Here is a 6,000-nt window from a genome sequence, read left to right on the forward strand (position 1 = left end):
TGTTTTTCTGTATAAATTTTAAAGCAATACAAACAAACAACAAAATCATACTCAGCTCAGTCTCCATGATCAATTTAGTGTTCTTTCTTTTCTGTGCCCGTGTCTAAACAACAAAATCACATTTTCACCCAATCTCTTCTAGCACATTGCATCATAACCGCAATGAAAAACTACAAAATATCGGTCCAAATGCAACCCATAATGAAAATTTTCCGTAACCATTTGCCACACCCACAATCACAATCTTCTTCAAACATGATGAAAAGAAAGGAAAAATGATGAAGTACTAACCAAATTCGCTGGAAATGAAAGAAAATAAATCGCTTGAATGGAGAAGAAATCGTCCGACGATTCGAAAAACTAAAACCTAAACAGATTAAGAACGAAAAATTTGATTCTGAAACCTAAACAAATTAAGAACGGAAAATGTTATAAAAAGGGACTTTTGTTGTAGTGACGGGGGCTTGACCATCGACGATGGTGAAGAAGACGACGACCGAGAGTAGAGAGAAGAGTTGAAGTCGGTTGGGTTTTGCCTCTGTTCGCACGAGATTTCCGGAGAAATTTAATTCGTGGACTTGAACTTGGAGTTGATGTTGTATTTTTGTTGATTTGATGCGATGCGGTTCAATCTCTAGAATTTGATCCTCTGATTCTCTCTCAACTGTATGTCTACGCTTGATTTGGAGGAAGCGGAGCACGTGATGTTCTTGAAGTTTGTTGAACGTCTACGCTTGATTTGGAGAAGCGGAGCACGTGATGTTCTTGAAGTTTGTTGAACGTCTACGCTTGATTTGGAGAAGCGGAGCACGTGATGTTCTTGAAGTTTGTTGAATCTACGCTTGATTTGAGAAGCGGAGCACGTGATGTTCTTGAAGTTGTTGAATGCTACGCTTGATTTGGAAGCGGAGCACGTGATGTTCTTGAAGTTGGAGTCTTGGAAGAAAGTTTGTATCTTCAAAACAGCTTCAATCTTCGAGGATGGTCAACTTCAGAAGTTAGGGAGTCTTCTAGCTTTTGGAAGAATTCTCTCTGGATCTTCTAGAGTCAAAATTTTCCAACCCCTGCAAATGAGGAGAATTCCTCTATTTATAGAGTTCACTGGTGGGCTTTATGGGTTTGAACTTGGTTGGTCCATGGACCAGACCCATGGGCTCAACCATATGGACTTAGGTTATATTTAGTCTTTGGGCTCAATTAAGCTTATTTTTTTGGCTTAATTGAACTAAAATGATTAACTTAATCCAACGATTAATATGAAAACATGTGGCATTATTAGAATGACCAATTTATTTATTTTAACTCTTTAATTTGGGGCATGTGTCAATTTTAATTAGTCCCAAATTTAATTATTTGTACTTTTCATCATTAACTTAATAAATGATGTGGCAACTTGTGATTGGTCTCAAAATTTCTTATTCAACAAATGCCCCCTTTTCGAGATTTATGCACGTATATGGGTGAATGAATCTCGGAAAAGATAAATTTGAAGTCAAAGTACGAGCTTTTTTTTTTTTTTCTCAATTCAGCATATCAAATTAATCAAACTATGAATTTAGTACGTGAGTTTGATTTAAATTTAAAATAAGGGTTGGAATATGGCCAAACCTTAAAAAAAATTCAAAGTTTTATTTCCCACTTAATTTTATTTGAGGGGAAAAAAAAATTAATATGATGATTTTTTTTTTTAAAGTAAAATTTGGAATATAACCAAAATTTTAATTTTGAAATAAGGATAAGGTTTCTACCGTACCTTAATTTATCTTGGGATGCATAAGAATTTGGAATGACCAATTTTAATTTGAGATAAAAAAATCAGGTCCTCAATCTTAGGTAAAGTTGGATTTATGGCTCCGATTTAAATTCATGATAAAAAGGAGGTCATATATGCAAGTTAATTTAACTTGAATTTTGAAATTGAGAATATTTATATATATATATGTATATATTTTTAAAAATGTTGAAATTTTTAAATATTTTAAATATCTCAATAAAAGTTAAACTTGAGATTTATCCAAAAAAAAAGAAATAATTTAAAATAAAATAAGATAATTGGATTATCTTTTCTTTATATATATATATATTTTTAAAAATCATTCCTATTCCTTTTAGGAATTGGATTTGTTTTTTTTTAAAAAAATAATTAAATATCATTCCTAATCCTTTTAGGAATTGGATTTGTTGGGCTATAAATAGACTCATACTACTCACTTATACCTCATCCAACGCTTATTCCTCATCAAATCGGCAGAAAGGTATAGAAAACTTTTCTTCTCCCTTTCTTTTTTTTTTTTTCTCTTTTTTTTTGTGTGTGTGTTTTTTTTTCTGTTTTGTTTTGTTTTTTTGTTTGTTTTTTTTTTGTATTTTTGTTTTTGTTTTTTTTTTTTTTGCAGGAATGACTTTGTCGAGCTTCTTCTAGGGACGATCGGGCTTCTGCCGTCAGATCTATCGCCCTAGTAGGAGAGATCGACTCTGTCATCGTCGGGCTTCGATCTTCGTTTGCAGAAATGACTTTGTTGAGCTTCTTCTAGGGACGATCGGGCTTTTGCCGTCAGATCTATCGCCCTAGTTGGAGAGATCGACTCTGTCATCGTCGGGCTTCAATCTTCGTTTGCAGAAATGACTTTGTTGAGCTTCTTCTAGGGACGATCGGGCTTTTGCCGTCAGATCTATCGCCCTAGTAGGAGAGATCGACTCTGTCATCGTCGGGCTTCGATCTTCGTTTGCAGAAATGACTTTGTTGAGCTTCTTCTAGGGACGATCGGGCTTTTGCCGTCAGATCTATCGCCCTAGTAGGAGAGATCGACTCTGTCATCGTGGGCTTCAATCTTCGTTTGCAGAAATGACTTTGTTGAGCTTCTTCTAGGGACGATCGGGCTTTTGCCGTCAGATCTATCGCCCTAGTAGGAGAGATCGACTCTGTCATCGTCGGGCTTCAATCTTCGTTTGCAGAAATGACTTTGTTGAGCTTCTTCTAGGGACGATCGGGCTTTTGCCGTCAGATCTATCGCCCTAGTAGGAGAGATCGACTCTGTCATCGTCGGGCTTCGATCTTCGTTATCACCAATTGAGCTTCTTCGTTTTTTTTTTCTTCTTCTTCTTATTCTTCTTTCTTTTTGTTTTTTCTTCTTTTGCTTCTTTCTTTTTTGTTTTCTTCTCTTCTTCTTTCTTTTGTTTTTTTGTTTTTTTTTTGTTTTTGTTTTTTTTTTTCTTTTTCTTCTTTCTTTTTGCTTTTTTTTTCTTTCTTCTTCCTTCTTTCTTCTTCATCATTTTCTTCTTTCTTCTTCTTGCTTCTCCTTTTTTTTTCTTTCTTTCTTGGTTGTGGTACTAGGGAGAAGATGAAGATGAATCATCTAGCTTGCGACACCTTAGAGCTGATGAAAATGAATTCCATCGGCCGGGTTGCGACACCTGTTAGATGATAAAGATGAATACTCTCAGCTACGACATATAGGAGAAGATGAAGATGAATCCTCTCGGCTATGACATATGGGAGGAGATGAAGATGAATTCTCTTCAGTTGCAGCACTTGGAAGAAGATGAAGATGAATCCTCTCAGCTATGACATATGAGAGAAGATGAAGATGAATCCTCTCGGCTATGACATATGAAAGGAGATGAATCCTCTCGACTATGACATATGGGAGGAGATGAAGATGAATCCTATTCAATTGCAGCACCTGGGAGAAGATGAAGATAAATCCTCTCGGCTATGACATAGGAGAAGATGAAGATGAATCCTCTCGGCTATGACATATGAGAGAAGATGAATCATTTTCGATTGCAGCACCTGGGAGAAGATGAAGATGAATCTTCTCAGCTATGACATATAAGAGAAGATGAAGATGAATCCTCTTTGATTGTAGCACCTAGAAGAAGATGAAGGTGAATCCTTCCGGCTACGACATATGAAAGAAGATGAAGATGAATTCTCTTTGGTTGCAACTCCTAAAAGAAGATGAAGATGAATCTTCTTTGGTTGCGACACCTGAAAGAAGATGAAGGTGAATCTTCTCGGTTGCGACTCTTAGGAGAAGATGAAGATGAATCTTCTCAGTTGCAATTCCAATGAGAAGATGAAGATGAATCCTCTCGGTTGTAGCACCTAGAAGAAGATGAAGGTGAATCCTTCCGGCTACGTCATATGAAAGAAGATGAAGATGAATCCTCTTTGGTTGCAGCACCTGGAAGAAGATAAAGATGAATCTTCTTTGGTTGCGACACCTGAAAGAAGATGAAGGTGAATCTTCTCAGTTGCAATTCTTAGGAGAAGATGAAGATGAATCCTCTCGGTTGCAACACATAGGAGAAGACAAAGATGAATCCTCTCACTTGCGACACCTTAGAGCAGATGAAGATGAATCATCTTCGGTTGTTACACCTGAGAGAAGATGAAAATGAATCTTCTTGATTGCGACTCCTAGGTGAAGATGAAGATGAATCATCTCGGTTGTAACACATGGAGGAAGACAAAGATGAATCCTCTCACTTGCGACACCTTAGAGCAGATGAAGATGAATCATCTTCGATTGCAAAACTTAGAAGACGATGAAGATGAATCCTCTTCGGTTGCAATAAGCTGAAGATGAAGCAGAGGTTAAAGCTTTAGCATTGCATGCATCTTCTTCAAGAGGCAGAAACGATGTTACACTGTCGTTTTCATCTTGGAGAGGCGAAGGCAGAGCTGCCGATCGTCGTCCTATCAAAGTTGTACCATCGTTATCCTCTCAAAGAGCTGGAGCTGCAGCATCGATGAAGCCTTCAAACTTGAATATAAGGAATCATCAATGAAACTTTTATGCTTGAATTTGAGGGATCATTAATGATGCCTTTGAGCTTGATTTTGAGATTCTTTTTTTTTTTCTTTTTACATGCACTCAACTTGTACATAGTCTTTGCACGGAGTTTGTACATCTTCAATTTATTTCATCTCATTGTTACTAAAGATGAACATCTTGAATTTAGGGATTTGCCCCCAATTTGTTATGATTCCTTAGTAGAGATGAACACCCTTTGAAGAAAAGAATTAACTCACGACGTAGTTCAAGGTTTTTTTTTTTTTTTATAATGGTGGACTGAACTTAAAGTTTTCTTTAAGTTGCCTACGTACCCTTTATAATGTAAGGATCAAGTCATAACGTAGTTCAACTTTTTGCTGGACTGGCTTAAGGTTTTCCTTAAGCTGCCTACGTACCCTTTATAATATAGGATCAGTCATAACGTAGTTCAACTTTTTTTGCTGGACTGGGCTTAAGGTTTTCCTTAAGCTGCCTACGTACCCTTTATAATATAGGGATCAAGTCATAACGTAGTTCAACCTTTTTTTTTTTGCTGGACTGGGCTTAAGGTTTTCCTTAAGCTGCCTACGTACCCTTTATAATATAGGGATCAAGTCATAACGTAGTTCAACTTTTTTTTTTTGCTGGACTGGGCTTAAGGTTCCTTAAGCTGCCTACGTACCCTTTATAACATAGGGATCAAGTCATAACGTAGTTCAACTTTTTTTTTTTGCTGACTGGGCTTAAGGTTTCCTTAAGCTGCCTACGTACCCTTTATAACATAGGGATCAAGTCATAACGTAGTTCAACTTTTTTTTTTTTTTGCTAACAAAATTAAGCATAAAATTTTTTAAGAAATTTACCATTGATTGGGCCAATTCGTAGTCCGTCTTGATCAACGATCTTGTATGCGCCATTTGTATAAACTTCTTTAACAATGTAGGTCCATCCCATTTAGGTGTGAACTTATTTCCTGTATGCCTTGTTGTGATGATCGGTCTCCTTACGGCAAGTACTAGATCACCGACTTGAAAGGAGCGAGGTTTAACGTGTTTATCAAAAGCTTTGGACATTCTCGCTTGATAACATTCCAATGCTTGCTGAGCCTCTAATCGCTTTTCGTCAAGTGCTTCTAATTCTTGAAGACGTAACTTCACATTATCTTCGGTAGTCAATCCCTCTTGTACTGCCATTCTTAGTGACGGAATCTCCCTTTCGAGAG

The sequence above is a fragment of the Cucumis sativus genome, unplaced genomic scaffold (genome assembly GCF_000004075.3).
Source record: "Cucumis sativus cultivar 9930 unplaced genomic scaffold, Cucumber_9930_V3 scaffold92, whole genome shotgun sequence".
Taxonomy (NCBI): domain Eukaryota; kingdom Viridiplantae; phylum Streptophyta; class Magnoliopsida; order Cucurbitales; family Cucurbitaceae; genus Cucumis; species Cucumis sativus.